Here is a 15,633-nt window from a genome sequence, read left to right on the forward strand (position 1 = left end):
TGGTGTGTATGCCTGGATTCCCTGATGTATATATAATCTAAGCGGCACTTACACCATAACCTCCTCTTTGTTATAAAATCTTCCTTCTCCTTGTCTGGTTTTGTGCCACCTGGAGAAATTGCTGTATTTGGCTGATATACTGGTCAGAAGGTGTAAAATGATTGAGAAAAGCAGGCAACAGCATCAAAGAGACAAGCTAACATACAGAGGCAGAGTGATCATGAAAACATTGGTGTTAGGAGTGACAGGACTGCAGTTTTACTGCCCCGTCGTGGAGGAGAGGAAGCGGAGGATGGAGTGGAGCAGAGGAAGTGAAGCAGGGGAATTCTTTAATCCTTGCAAAACCTGCTTTGGGTAGCTTTCTCCTCTGAAGCAGACAGCAGCGTTTATGAGAAGGTTAACTGTGGCAAGGGACACGCTGCCCTTGCTATAAACCTCTCATGTGGCTCACAGCTGCAGGAGTGGCTGCTGCATCTGTACAGGCTGGGGTACGGTGTATTCTGCCACGGTGTTTCTGGGGACACTGCTGAGCCCTGACGAGTTCTCATCTGTGGGAGAATAGGGACTTTAAATCTTTGATGTTGTAAAGAGGAGGGGATACTGGTGTTGGAGGAGTCAGCTGGCTTTCCTGTGTATCTCTTTCCAGGAATCAAGAAGCTAAAGGTCACTGCACAGAATCTGTCCATCACACAGACCTTGCCTCAGGAATGCAGCCACTGGATCCATCCTTTGGTGAGCAATGTAAGCATGGTCATTCTGAATGTCTGTTCTCTCATCTTGATGTTTTCCTTTGACATTAAAGAGCCAATTGCTGGTATTTTGCTGGATTTAGTTTGGATAGAATGGAAGCAGTCAGATTTCATCCTTTTATATAATTCTAGCCTAGCCCTGGAGACACCTGTGAATCCACAGAGGTCTGACTTCTATTCATAACTGGTTTCAGTCCTGTGTTGCTTATTGTGTGTGTCTGAGATCAGTAAAAATTAAACATCGATTAAAAGTTTTCTGATGGCAGTAACTGAAAAGGCAATGGGATACTCAGAAATTATTTTCTACTCCACAGTTTTTTTCATAAGCTTTTTTCTTAGTATCTGTTTGCCATGGGATCTATAGCTGCCTGTCTTATAAATGTGCATTTATGTGCACAACAGATCCAGAGAGATCTTCATCATCCAAGAATAGGACAGAGAGCACCTGCTAAGACCACAGGCACAATCTCTTTTGGACACCATTTGGTGTCAGAACAGTAATGCCCAGTGAATTTTCTGTTGGCAAATAGGTAGCTGTATCACCCTTATGTAACATTATTGACATTGCCAGGTAGGTTAGACAGTACTAAGGGCATTTGTAAAGAATACTTGTGACTCTTTTTATAATTTGAATGGTATGTGCAAATCAACTTGCTGAGACAAAATTTTAAAAAAGTATACATGATTAAAAATCAAGGAGTCTGCCAGCTACTGGCACCTGTACTAACATATGCAAGCTCCTAAAAGATTCTGCCTGCACAACAGCTCCAGGAAGGTATGAAGGTAAAGTTCTGGGCTGTGACTCTCAGGTATGCAAAAGCGAAGGCTTTCAAAGCACCATTCATATTCTTCTGGGAGTTGGAGGAAACTGGGGTGTAATTCAATAGAATTAAGAGTTTATGTAAGTCACGACTGTGATTTATGGTTCAGAACAAAACCTAGGCATTTTGCTGTTTTATTTGCTGAGCAAATGGACTTCCCTACCCTATGGTTGTGCTTGAAGGTGCCAGTGCCAGGGGAATCCTGACCCATGGAAAGCTGGGATTTTTTTGCTTTTTGTCAGATTAGGGGAGATTTCTCTTCCACAGGCCTTAGAATGGTTTGTGCAAATCAGTCAAATGTAAAGTATTCTATTAAAACAATGATTCTTCACTAAAAAGGTTTTATTTTTGCTTATAATTTGTTAGGGTAGTCACGATCTGTTTATATTTCCAGGGAACGTACTGGAATAAGTCCCATTGAATTCAGTGCATACAAGATCAGACTTGCTGGGCTATTTGTTCCAGAGTGTAGTATACTTTTGTTTCTTATGAGACTTCCTGGTAAGGTGATTTTTATTTGAGATAGAAAACATATTTTCCAATCACATTTCCATTTGAATCTATTAATTCACTACGGGGAAGTTCCGAAGTAGCCCCTGCTGTTTCCTGACCTTTGACCAAATGTTCTAATAGTTTCCCTATTAAAAGTAAGCAGATGCAGAGTTTGAGATGGTACTAACTTTGTAACTAGGATTGCATTTGGCTTATTTTGTTGTTTTCTTTTTTCCCTTGGGGACTGCTCCTATTCTATATGAGAGAAAAAAATAGCACAGAAGATGAATTGCTACATTAATCAACAAAGAAAAATCATGACATTAATACACCACCAAAAGTTATCCTTAAGAGAGGCTCTGAGATACGAAAACATCTCTAAGATGTGAAGGCCTAAACCTCCATGACTGCTCATTGCAGATATCACAGGCATCACTGAGTTTGATCTCTTCCACCTGGTGCTAAGAACTAGAATGCTTTCAGCAGGGTCTGGACAAAAAAAAAATTATGTTTAGATTCTGACCCCGCTTTCAGGAAGCAGGCCAACTCTAGCCTGAAGCACAAGGAAAGTCAGAGGGGCTTGGCAGAAACAGTGGCTCTGTTGTGGGGTTATATTGGCAGCTCTCAGAGCTGCGTGGGTGCCGCAGTGCCCGGCACATTTGTGGGGAATGGCCTCGTGCAGGGCTCACAGGCCAGGGTCTCCTGCAGCATCCTCAGGTAGGTGACATCCTGGGGCAGGGGCCTGGCACGTCCTGCAAGAAGATGAAAGAGGAAGTCTTGCTTAGTGTGTGCTGGGAGGGAATGAAGCAACTGTTCCCTGATTTTTGAATGGTCTTATGCAAGGTCAGTCAAAGAGAGAGGTAAAGAAGGAAAGAAGGAAAGAAGAAGGAAAGAAGGAAGGAAAGAAGGAAAGAGAGAAAGAGAGAGAGAGAGAAAGAATGAAAGAACGAAAGAAAGAATGAAAGAATGAAAAGAATGAAAGAGCGAATGAACAAAAGAAAGAAAGAAAGAGAGAGAGAGGGAAAGAAAACAGTCTTACTGTGAAGTTGAGGAGGCACTTGGGTAGTGCATTAATGTTTGTATTTGCACCTGGCTTTAAGACAACTCATACAAAGATGGAAAGGGAACGCAGCTTGTGCATGGTTTTAAAGAGGTCAGAGAGAGATCGGCATACCACTGCAACAAAACTTTTGTCTAAGATGAGAACTTAGAGCAAAGGAAGCAAACAAACCGAGAAAGCAAATCACAAGCAGCAGCCAGATGAAACCAAACCGCTTTCACGTAGATACTCCTGGAAACTCTGGCCAGTATGTCATACCAAGCTCAGAGGAAGAGGCAGCACACATGACCTTTAGTAGGTTGATTCCACTTGTGATATCTTACTTCTCTTTCCTTTTCAGCCACATTGAGTGGAATATCTGGAGGTAGAAGTGCCCATATCACGGTGTGGTGGAATATGGAGATAGTTATAAAACCTTGCACCAAAGGGCAAATGGGAAGTGGGGGAGTGGGACGATGGAGGGACTTAGCTAGCTCTGGTTAGATTGACCAGATATTTGATTTTTAAAGGGCAGAAGGGGAAGATCCTTCTTGGTTCTTTTTAAAGAAGAAGAAGAGGTGCTGCTGTATTGGGTTGGAAGAACAGTGGAGGAGCTTGGGCTGAGATCCCTATCTTCTGTCACGAAATAATGATAGAAGCAGGGAAAAATGGCTAGCGCTACTCCTTAATGGGTAAACACTTTCCATCTTGTTGGCAAAACACCTGGCATCCCAGAGCTCTTTATCAGGATGGCAGAGCAGTCTATGTACTTCAAAATTGCCCAAGTCAAGGAGTATAGCTTTTTACAGTGGTCCAGCTGTGTCTACAGCATTTCTGTTAGCTACTGCCCCAGAAGCAAGACATAATCAGTCACTCAGCTCTTCTCCTTTGTCTGTTTCAACAGCTCTTCTCCTTTGTCTGTACTCAACACATTTTCTCCCCATGTCTGTTTTCAGAGTCCCTGTCTCAGCTGAAGCCATCAGCAATTCCATAGACGCATCCTGTCTATTCTTTCATCTCCTTGGTGTTAGCCTGGTTGTTTCTACTGAGTGCAGACCTCTTAAGGCTACTTTACTGAGAAGGCAGGAAACAAGAGAGTTATGACACTGGAAATGGCTTATTGTTTCTTCTCCAGCCAATTCCCTCTGGACAGCAGTTCTGTGAATCAGTTCTCTTTGTGGAGTATTTGCTGGGAGGTGCATTGGTGGCGTATGTCATTGTGAATTTGCTAGTCAAAGAGGGTCACTGCCTGTCCCTTGGGCAAGAGAAGCGAGAGGCACACTAGGCTGCCCCAGCAGAAAAGCAAACATCCAGAAATGTTCCGCAAAGGTGCCTGAAACATGGGCTGTTTCCCTTTGATAGTTTCCAAGAAAGAAGAAGACACACACACATCTGATAGGAGAGACTGAGGAGCTCTAGGTGGGCAGGTTCATTTTGCAGAGACTGTTCCTTTTAATAAGTTTACGTTTGATTTAGTGCCTACTGTAAACAAGGAAGCACTTTGTTTGACTATGGCTAGATAATGCATAATTAGCTGTGTTCAGCTGCATTACTTATAACAATTGTGTGGGAAACACTTTATCCTGGATTTGGTCAGGCCAATGCAGAAAAATGACAATCAAGCATGATGGCAGCCCTAAGACCTGTTTTGTTTTGTGCTTCAGTAGAATCCCTTACTTCCTCCTTCCATTTGCAGATCAATCTTTTTATTATTATTATTATTTTTAATACTTCAACTACTTACCCATGCTTTTCTTCTTGTATAGCCTCCATATTCTCATGGATCAGCACACTGCTTCCTGCAATATCTGCAGTCTGCTGCCACATCTCAGAGCTGCCAGGCTTTGATCCTGGACCTGCTTCACTCTCTAGATGATCTGCTTGTCCCTAACTCCACCTGGCAGGGTAACTGCCCCCCGCACCCTGTAGGCACGCCACATGGACCTCCCTAGGACACACTGAAGTGTAATTAGACTTGTGCAAGTAGTGCTACCACATCTAGGATGGTGAGAAGTCCACCTTATTGCAGAGTAAGCCTTAAGGTGCTCGCATTTAGCGCAGTTACAGTGGTGTTCTGGGTACTTATCCAGTGCACTGACAGACAAAGCCGTGGGATACTGAAATCTGTCACTTAACTGAAAGCAGCCAAAAGTCAGGATGCTCAAGGCAATCCTTACACTTGCCTTGGAGAAAGTAGCAGTGTAGATACGCAGGAAATTTTCCCAAAGGAGATCAAATTGCTGTTGTCTGATGTTAAGGCGAAGTTGGGAAATGTTCACCAGTGAATGTGGGGTGCTGGACTGAGGTGGGTGCTAGTGTGGTGCCTGCACACACTCCTCTTTAGGTTCTGTTTAGGCAGCACGACCAATCTGAAAGTGATAAGTGTGTGTTCCCGTGAAAGTACAGACCCGGTCTGGGACTCTCCAGGGACTCCCCTATCCTGTATCTGCCTCCTTCTCAGCCTGGGTTCAGGCCAGGTCCTTTCCTGCTTCATCTTAGGTTCCTGCTTGCATCCCGTACGTAATCAGCTGAGATTTCCAGCTGGGTCCCTACCACGTATTTACATTTCTTTCTAATTATTAGGAGTGTCTCCCTACAGTCTCAAGCCAATCTGTCCTATATCCGCTCTATGACAATGTTATCTTGAACCCCCAGGCAGAGACCTGCTGTCTGCGTGTCCTGCTGTCACCAGTGCTGCTAATCCCAGGGTGAGGCGAGGAGGCATTCGCTTGGTGTTGTTGTGCCAGTGGAGGTGTTTGCATCCGTCAGGCACTGTCTCCTTTGTTGCTTTCATTCTGGAGGTGCCCCCACCCTTTTGTCACCCGGCATAACTGAAAGCAACAGATGAGCAGATGGAAAAAGAAAAACATATCTCGAAGCAGAAAGTGAATTTTGATATTCATTGTTTGCATTCTGGACATCTGTACCACTGTGGCCACATGAAGTGATCACATGTGAAGGTCAAAATATTGACATATCTACGTCTGCAGTTACAGTGCATTAACAGTAATGTTCTGCAGTTTTTAACATGGATGTTTAAATGCCACTACAAATGTAGAGCTTTGGCAGGTTAGTGGGTGTGCTACGATTTCTAAAATTTCAACACACCCATGAGTCCTCAGAATGACTTCTTAGATGTTGGTCGTGTTCAGTGATCAATTGCTTTGCTGAATCAGGATGTGTTTCTGGCTTATGACAAACATTGTAACTGGTGGGCCATAATCTGGATGTGTTTTAGCTAAGTGACTGCTGGCAAACCTCTAGCACTTTGTTCTTCCTTACATTTTTCACGTAGCATCTCTAGGGTTGTAGATCCAAATGGCAGATCAGATCCTTGTCTGTGTTCATGCTCCAAAAGCTGTTTAGAATCCAAAGTTATAGTGGGAACAACTTGACTCAGCAGTGTTATTGATGCTCGTCTGCTTCATGGCAGAGATAGATCACAAAATAATTACATCTATAGGGTCTTAGTTGTGTGGTCAATACATCAACTGTGTTGACAAAACCAGGATGTGCATAAAACTTGTACTATATTATCATCTCACCTTAGTTGCTTACTTAGATCTGGCTGGACTTCGTTATTCCATTGCAGGTATATCAGCTAAAGAGATTGCCCATTTCTTAAATGTAAGGAGCCTTGCTGAATTAAATAAGGTACCATTAAAATTAGGTTAGGATAATACATAGTGTAGAACATTAAAAAGCTTCAGAAAAAAATGTAGACAGTTTACATCAAGGTATGGCTTTATCATGCTAGCATGGAAGAAGATGGCTGGAAAATTTATAAAGGGAGAAGACAACTATAAGAAATTAGTGGGTCTTTGCTCAGGACAGCTTGAGCTCAAGCATGCACTACATTTCTTTTGCTTGCTTTGTATACAAAAAGATGCCTTTGAGTTAGGAACAGAAGTACTTCTTTACCTTGCTTAGTTTAAGGTGTTTATTATTATTGGTGTCCAGTTATCTTATTTAGATTAAGATTTTATTTCAGTGATAAGGTATTTTAAAAAGAGCTTCCTCTGGCACTGAACAGTGTTCACACTGGAGTTCCTAACTACACACATCCTGAAACCTGCTTTGACAGATAGTTCCTCAATTTGTGTGCTCAGGGAAGGGGTGCTTTCCTAAGAGGTTGACCATTTGTTACTGACCTTCAAGAGGAAACTTTAAATTTGAATCTAAAGCTATGTCTATTTTGTTTGCTTTTCTGTCTCATTTATTATCCACGCAATGGTAAATTTCATATTGCTGCCATGTATGAACACCTGACATCTTACCTGAAATGCATTGTTCTCCGTTCTTCATCTTGTTCTGACAACTTTCCAAAGATTCTGCTTCATGCACAGGAAGGGGGGTGGAAGGAAGAATTGCTGGGAGCACTGGAAGATTGCAGTAACTGCTGCCGTTGGCTGCTGCCAACAGCATAATGACGTACAGGCAGGCATGGTGTGCTGGCTACCTTGGGGCTGGCAGCTGAGGCATGGCATGCCAGGAGTTACACCTTAGGAAAACAGCTCAGATCCTTTTTTGACTGCCTGCAATGTTCTAGCAGGGGAGAAGGAACTACTTAATGATTCAGAAACTCAATTAAATGATTCACAAAGAGCAGCAGTCTCAAAGAGTATAGGGCTTATGTTGAAATTAAATTTTATAGGCTAATTCCAGGAAAGAACTGTTAGGAAAGTCAAAGATCCATTAATTCTTAAGGCAATGTTCCGGTCTTCTAACAAATTACCGAGAAAACGGATAAAATGGCAAAGCTGCCATGGCAGGGGTCAAAGGGCTCTGGTTAGCAAGAATGTTAACATCTTAATCTTGAAATTTTGAAGTCATAACTCCTAACATAACTCCAGTAACTTACTAATTGAGTAAAAGTTACAAAACATATATAGGTCCTGACATAACAGAAAAGGACATTCACTTAAATAAATAAACTGAATTTTTGGGGCATTTTTACAGGAAGGATGAAGCAGGAAAGAGAGAATTCACCAGCAGATCCCTAGCATGATGGCAGACTAAAGGAATCAGATGCACAGAGATCTTTTAGATTATATATCTAAACTAGGTGAACACAGACTTCATCCTGATGAATATGACATTTCCCCTGGAAATTCAAATCCCAGGCATTGCAATACTGAATGATTTTGTACAGAGCCCAACTCCATGGGGCTCCTTGCAGAGCAATATTTAGAGGATATGTGAAAATGTGCCAGAACAGGCTAAGATCTGGTTGTGACAGCAAACTTGGCCGTGTGTAAAATACCTTTACACTTGCAAAAGGTGCCTGCTTAGGGACCAAGGAAATTCATTTCAGCCATTATATAATTTTTCTGCCAACTATTGTTGGAACTTAAGCAGAATTTATGCAGTTAGAGTTTCCTTTGTTGATGTGGTAATAATAGATCTTCTGCAGAATTGTAGCTATATTTAAAAAGAAGGCCCAGTGGAAATACAGTAATCTCCATATTATAAATGGATGCGCAAAACCTGACTGAAACTAGTGTCCAAAATGACACATAGACCATGGACAGCCATTAATAACATACCAGCACTTTTGCAAATTCCTGTCTAGAGTTAAAATATTTTATGGAAGTAACTTAAAATTGTTAGAAAAAGTAGACAATTTATTACAACCCTGCTATACTGTTTCTTTTCCTAAATTGCTTGCAAAGATGCTGTAAACACGTAAGAATTACTTTTGTTAGCTTGGGTTTACTCATCTTCACATAATGATAGACATATGTTGTGTTCTCTATGTCCAGAAAGTTTTGCAGAATTGGAATGCAATTTTTTGAACATAACATTTTCAGGAAGAATCTTGGGCTAGCCTCCATGTACCTCTAAACACACATACCACCACGTGAGGAAGACCCAGGAGTGCCTACTTGCTTAATTCTGGATTGCAAAGTACATAGAAGTGTATCCACCTAAAAATATGCTCCTGTTCTGGGGACTAACTAACATGTTCCAGAGAGAGAACCAAAGGGAAATTCAAGGGTAACTGAATTAGCAGGCTTAACCATGCCCATGTGATCATGCAGAAGAGCAGGAAAAATACTGTCTTTTTTATTCATGTTATTGTGAAGAAGATGTGCCCTTCAGTGAAAAACAAGCTGGTGCCATGTAGCCTAGAGGAGCAGAAAGGATGAGATGGGAAGCATGATAACGATGTTGAAATATGCAAAGGCTGTTGTAAAAAGGAAAGGGAACACTCTCTTCTCTGTGTCATAGTGGGTGTGACAAGATGTAGGGGACTGCAAATGCACCACAGATTCACTTTGATAATAAGACAGACTTTTAAATTTAACAGTAGAGATGCAGAAACATCAGTACGAATTATCTGGAGAGTTCTGGAGTCTCTATCTCTGGAGACAGGGCAAAAACATTTTAGTTAATCCTGCTTCGGGGAAAGGGACTGGAGTAAATGACCTTTCAAAGCCCTTTGAGTCTCAGATAGTAACCGGGAGCTTTTAAAGCAGGATTGTGCGTGTCTATTTTAAGGTGACTGGAATTTCCAGCTCCTTCTTTCTAACTCGCACTAGAGTCCATTGTTCAACAGGAAAAATTCTTGGGTTTCACCTCAGCTGGAAACCTTAATTTCCTGTTTGATATCAGAAGTGGTACTGTATTCTCAAAGAAGGAAGTCGCAGATACTTTATGTGGAAAAAAGAACAAAACAAAACCAAAACCTGAAAACAAACAACACCTGAAAACAAACAACAACTGACAAGAAAAAAACAACAAAACAAAACAAAAAAAAATAGTGTAGTGTGACAAAGTCAGTAACTTTATAGTGTAACACTACCTTTATGACAAGTTATTTGCTCTTGCTGCCACCTGTAATCTGATCCAAATTAAATAAACTTTGTCCCACAGAATTTAGGTACCTAATATTTCATCATCTAAAAGCAAGTTGTCAGTGCTGAGCTGCTGACCCCCGTGCCTTAGCAGAGCTCACCAACTGGACAATTCCTTGTCTGCTTTAGCTGTGGCACGCAGGCCGCTGGATAACTAATGTGATAACCCAATAGTTCAGGAATTTCTTGGAAGGAAGAATCAATTTCAAACTTACATACCAATGAATATTAATTATGCACAGTGGAACAGCTTCAAGAGATGTCCTCAAATAGCCCAGGCTCATGCTTCTGTGGGGTGGGAGACTTGAATGCAATTTGCTGCTCTAAACCGAAGAGGGGTATTCCAGCCAGGTTCTGCCACGTCTCATAGGAGTGCTAAAATCCGCTATTATAATTAGTATGGGGCTAGAATGGAAGAAGGGGGAAGGACATCTGACTTGCCTTTCTGTGTCTCATAGTGCAGCAAGACACCAAAGACACCAAAGAGATCATCCCATCTTAGGCCATGTCTTCAGTTCCAAGAAGGCCGTGTTAGTATTTTCGGATTTAAGAAGCCTGCTTTTGCTTTTTTTGGCTGTGTCATGGACTCCTCCAGTAGATTTATCTGTTCTAAGGTTGTCTGTAAATCTGCCCAGATTTGTGAAGGGTAAGCAGTGAGTATCAGCTGATGACTGATTAGATACTCAGGTGGAATGCTGCCTAGAAAAGAAAAAGCTCTCTTCTTGATTTTTAGTGATAGTTTGCTCCTTTGATCCTAATTGCAAACTTGAATCCACAAAGAGTAAGATTTCACATGAAGCCCTATTTTGGACTACTTACAGCTTCTAAAGCTTTCTTTTTTTTGCTAAAACTTTCTGGATCTGGTTGCTGTCCAAACATAATGTATTGATTTACTTTAACCAGTAATATCTTCAGTCACAGTTGGAAGAACCATTTCCTCCATTTATTTAAAAAAAAGAATACATGAGTATCTTTCTTTGGAATAGGTCCACAGCTGAGAGCAGAAAGTATGAAAACAGTGTTTCCTTCTGAGAAATGCTTTTACACATTCTGTTGGTCATTGGTTTGGACTTGGGTGAGTGCAGGGACATTGAAAACTGCATTTCCTGGAGGATCTGTACATTTTTATTGTGATGTATGTGGGGATGCCTTTGGAGGAGGAAGCTGGTCTCTGGAAGACTGTTCGACTTCAGCCTTTACACAGAACAGAGCCTTTATCTTGTGTCCAGCCTCAAAATTCCAACTTATTAATTTACTCATCTGTTTTCATTTACAAAAAAAAAAAAAAGAGCCTAGGAAGTTGCACTGACAGCAGGTTAAGAGTCTCACAATTGTAAAGGAAGGCGATGAGGGGAGGAGAAATAAATTTTCTGTGTCTCTCCTTGGCTCTCCCCTACGCTGTGCATCCCTTTGGTCACCAAGTAAATGTGACACTGTCTTGCAGTCCATAGTCCTTGACTCCCAAGTACCCTGGGGGGGGACCAGCTCAGGGAGCCTTGAAGGTGCCTGTTAGTGTAACTGTACAACAAATTACTTCACACATGCCTCCTCAAAGGGTGCCTAAGAGTACCTGCCCACGTAACCTATTATTTAAATTGCCCTGACTAATGCTGCTCATTTCTTTCCCTGTTCTTTGGAAGTTCCTTACACCAGCATGCCTGAAGTCAGGGAAAGGCTTTTGGGTGCTGGAGGGAGGTCTGAATAAAGCTCCTAAAGAAGGCCCTTTCTCAGGAAAAACGTCTCAGTAAGGGAGATCTGTACCTTGCACGCAAGATAGAGCTTGCTTGCTAAATGCACATAAATAGAGCCAACAAAAAGCATAATACCTGGAGTATTTTGCAAGCTCTGATGTCTCCATGGTACAGAATTGTGTATTTTTAAGCAGTCACGATTGTTCCAGTTTTTATGATTGAAGCAACAGCCACAGATCCTGTAATATATAAAAAAATCTTGGCAGCAGGGTCCCTGAGGTTATTATTCCCAAAGTTTCTATAGCTAGAACAGAAGTCAAAACTGCATTTAATATATATTTATTCAAAATGATAGGCTACCTTACAAATCTGGAAGAAGACAAGACCGTTTACAACAGCATGTTGTAGCAATTACGGGCATCATTCACAAGCCAGTTTCTCCAGGAAGCCTCTGAGCTGTCACCACCCACCCTTCTCCCCCGTCCGCACCAGCGGTGTTGGCACTCGGTTATAGTGACACAGAGACTGCCCTTACGGGGCCAACTTTCAGGCCGGCCAGCCCGCCTTTCCCTGGCTTTTTTCAGTCAGTTATCTGTGTGAGTGGTATCTTGGCACTTGGGTAAGTCACGGTCAAGCACAGGCCTAGCTCGCGGCTGTGTTGTGGGAGCGTTTCCGAACCCCGCTGCACCGCACGTTCATGCTGGCACAGGTAGCATCGCACGTATGTCAGTAGTGCTGCCAGTTCCAGGCTTCCAGCCCGGACGTTTCGTCATTACAGCTTTTTTCCATGTGTTATTAAGCTTAAAGCCGGTGGTGCCAGGTCATCGGCTGTGCTGCTGCAGAGCTGGGCCTAGCAGCCCCTTGCTCCGGGCAGGCTGCGGCAGGCTGTGCTCCTCCGCGGAGCCTTGCAGGAGCCCCTGGGCATCCCCCCTGTGGAGGCAACTTCAGGAGCCGCAGGAGGAGCTGGGGCAGGCTCTGCCCTGCCTGGACAAGGCTCCAGGACCGTGTCCCTTCTGTCCCCTCCGCAGGGAAGAGCCCGCGGGGCCGAGCCCGGCAGCGGGGGACATGCGTGGGCTGTGTGGGGACCGGCTGCCGCCTGCTGGGCACTGGTGGCCCTGCACCGCCAGTAACACACACCCCACCCACACCCCGGGCAGAAATCTGCCCTTTTAATGCGGTTTTAATGCCTCCAGCCCCTTTGAGATCGGCCGGGATCGCAGCCACCCTGCCCCACCGACCGCTGTGACAGCTGCAGTCCCCGGCCACAAGAGCGGGGGGGCTGGCAGGACGGCGCGTCCGAGCAAGTTGGGGGGGCATAAAACATTTCCAACAGCTCCAGCTATCCCAGGGGTATGTCCGGAGAGGGATATTGGCATAGCGTGTGGGAAGGACCAGGAAAATGGGAAGGTAAAATGTGAGACGTTCATGTCTGACAAACGCACCGATCGCCGAGGTGCAGCAGCAGTGGGGAGGCTGTGTGCTGGCCCTCCAGGGACTGCGCCTTTGGCTCCCTCCTGCCATGGCTTTCCATCACTTCCTCCTCCCGTGTTTGTTTAGGACCCTCTTTTCAGAATGCCTGCAATCACAGACATTTTTTGCTGGTTGTCTGCAATGAAAAATAGCACTTTGTCACAGTTGCTGGTTTACAGGAAGAGTGAGACTTCTGTGTAAGCTATGGGAAAGGGTCCTCTAGCACTGTCTGCCTTAAAAGTCATGCTTGCAGCTTGGAAATGAACTAAAACCACTGAAAAGCTCTCCAGAAAATACTGCTTGTACATTACGTTTTGTCATTGTTCCCACATCCCTTTTAATCCTCAACCACAGCTTCGTACTGGAGGCTAGATAGGCACGGAGGGCATTTTTCGTCTCAGTAGCAGTGGGATAGCAGGAATGTAAGCTTCCCTTTCAAGTCCAAAATCAAAGTGTTGACAAACAGTAAGAGAGGGATGTGAGTTTTGAGGTTGTATCTTCCCTCAAAAAAGGTGTCTGTCCAGCTCTGGGACTTTTCCCAATAGTTTTGTTTTTCTCACAGATTTGTTTGTATTGTTTTCCTTCCCTCTTCTCCATACAGGAAATAAGCCTACAGCTCTCTCATGCTTTAATATGCTTTTCATGCTGTCTGCAAAGACACATTTTGGATTGTTTGTGCTCTGCTCTTCACTTCTCAGCAATGCCTTTTCATGAACTGGCAGCTTGCAGTACAACTTTAGCAGTTTCACAGCGTAGCAGTACTGTGAATGGAACTATCTTGGACCTCTCATGCCTTCTCCTGGTGTCACACTGCCACAGTGATCTGATTGCTGTCCTCTTGCAGGTGCCAGGCTTGCTTGCAGGAGCTATTCTACAGTTCACAGCGTGGGTGAGGGTGGGGGGGGTGTGCACAGAGGAAGAGCACGTGGGGCTTCTGAACAGCCCCGGCTCTCGTATGGTCATTTACAGTCTGCAGGGGACTGAATCTAGATCATCCCTCAGGCCTTTTGTTTCTATGATCTTGTTCCTCTATTGCTGTTAGTTTAAAATAACAAATGTTCTTTTTTTTTTCTTTTTTCTTTTTCCCCTTTTAAGTCATAATGCAAGTGTTTAGCACAGTTTTCATTTCCTGAAGAAGGAGCTTCCCCTTTCAAATCCGCTTTTCAAAAATGTGTCAACTCATTCCCTGGACAAGTTTTTGTTTCAGTTTCCATTTGCTTTTCTGATGCTGTGTTTCCATAGAGCAGGAGAATTTCATTAGTCAAAGACATTTCTGTTGCTTTCTTTTTCTCTTTCTTGTTTTTGTTTTTGTTTTCCTACCTAAGGCTGAGAAAAGAGTTATTTTACATGGCTGTCTGCTTACCCAGCCTTGTCACTGGGGAGAAAAAGGCTAGTCATTTAGTTATTGCAAGTGTGGAGATTGCAGGTCATGGGGTAAAGATACCAGAAAGAGGTTTCAGCAGGCAACTAAGGTGGTGGCAGCCTTCTCAGCAGCATGGCACTCCGTGCATTTTCTGAGAGGGAATGGTGAGAGCAAAAGGTGAAACTGCTAACATAACCTGCTCAGTTATTTTCCTGTGCAGCCCAAGTTTGAGGCCAGAAGCAGGAGGAAATGGAAATCTGGGTGTGCTAACATGCCTCAGCAGAACTAAATTGCTTCTCGCCCCTGGTCCAGTTACTTTAAGTTCGATCAGATAGCTCTACACTGCAACATAGACCATACACGCTGCTTTGAAAAAACAGCTGCACAGTATCATCAGTCATTTTATTTGTTGCACAATGTTCTGGTTAAGAAAAAAAAATACAATGTATGCTAACCACTAGAGTTCATGGCAGCCGGGGTTCAGTCTTGCAGAGGTCTCCTAAGGAGAAAATGACTCATTGCTCAGGGACTTTTATTTTTTTTTTTTTTTTAACCATCCTCATTGTACTGAGGTTGGGGAATTCCAGTGTGTTGAAACAAAAAATTCACGTTCTATTTCACTACCACAAACTTATGAGATTTGCTGCATCCACTTTCATGCTTTTCATGCTTTTCATTTTCATGCGTATGCCAACGTACCTTTAAGCGACATTTATGCCTTCCTAAGTGGGACACAGTGCAGGGAGCAGTCTGTCTACTAGGGGCTGTGAGAGCATGGAGCTTTCCTTCCTTCCTGTCTCAGCTGTACTTCTGCACAACCGCAGCCTAGGAAGTCAATATGGCACAGCCTACACCAGTGCTGTGCTGCTCTGCCAGAAGGCAGACATTTTATTCTGTCATGATAATTTATTATTGTGTATGTGGAGTCTGGCCAAAACACAGCAGCGAGCAGCACGCTGTCCCAGCATGTCAGATCACAAGGCACAATGCTGTGCCTTAATCAGGGTCTGTAGTTAGTCCATAGATGCCCAAGTCAGGTGCATGGATATTAAACTGTCCAGCTACAGCTGCCTGAATGTTTTCCTTTAAACAGCAGCACAGTGTGGGGATTTTGGCAGCATAGTCAGCAAATCAGTGTAATGTTAATTTGT

At 43.4% G+C, this 15,633-nt stretch overlaps 1 long non-coding RNA gene across 1 annotated transcript in view; it reads left to right on the forward strand.

Annotated features, from left to right (window-relative positions):
• LOC106044557 (uncharacterized) overlaps positions 1–15,633 on the forward strand; it is a 41,014-nt gene that overhangs the window by 17,667 nt on the left and 7,714 nt on the right. The window contains exon 6 of the long non-coding RNA XR_010833038.1: positions 647–741. This is a non-coding gene — a long non-coding RNA (uncharacterized lncRNA). The remainder of the gene's footprint in view (positions 1–646; positions 742–15,633) is intronic.

The sequence above is a fragment of the Anser cygnoides genome, chromosome 7, assembly GCF_040182565.1.
Source record: "Anser cygnoides isolate HZ-2024a breed goose chromosome 7, Taihu_goose_T2T_genome, whole genome shotgun sequence".
NCBI lineage: Eukaryota > Metazoa > Chordata > Aves > Anseriformes > Anatidae > Anser > Anser cygnoides.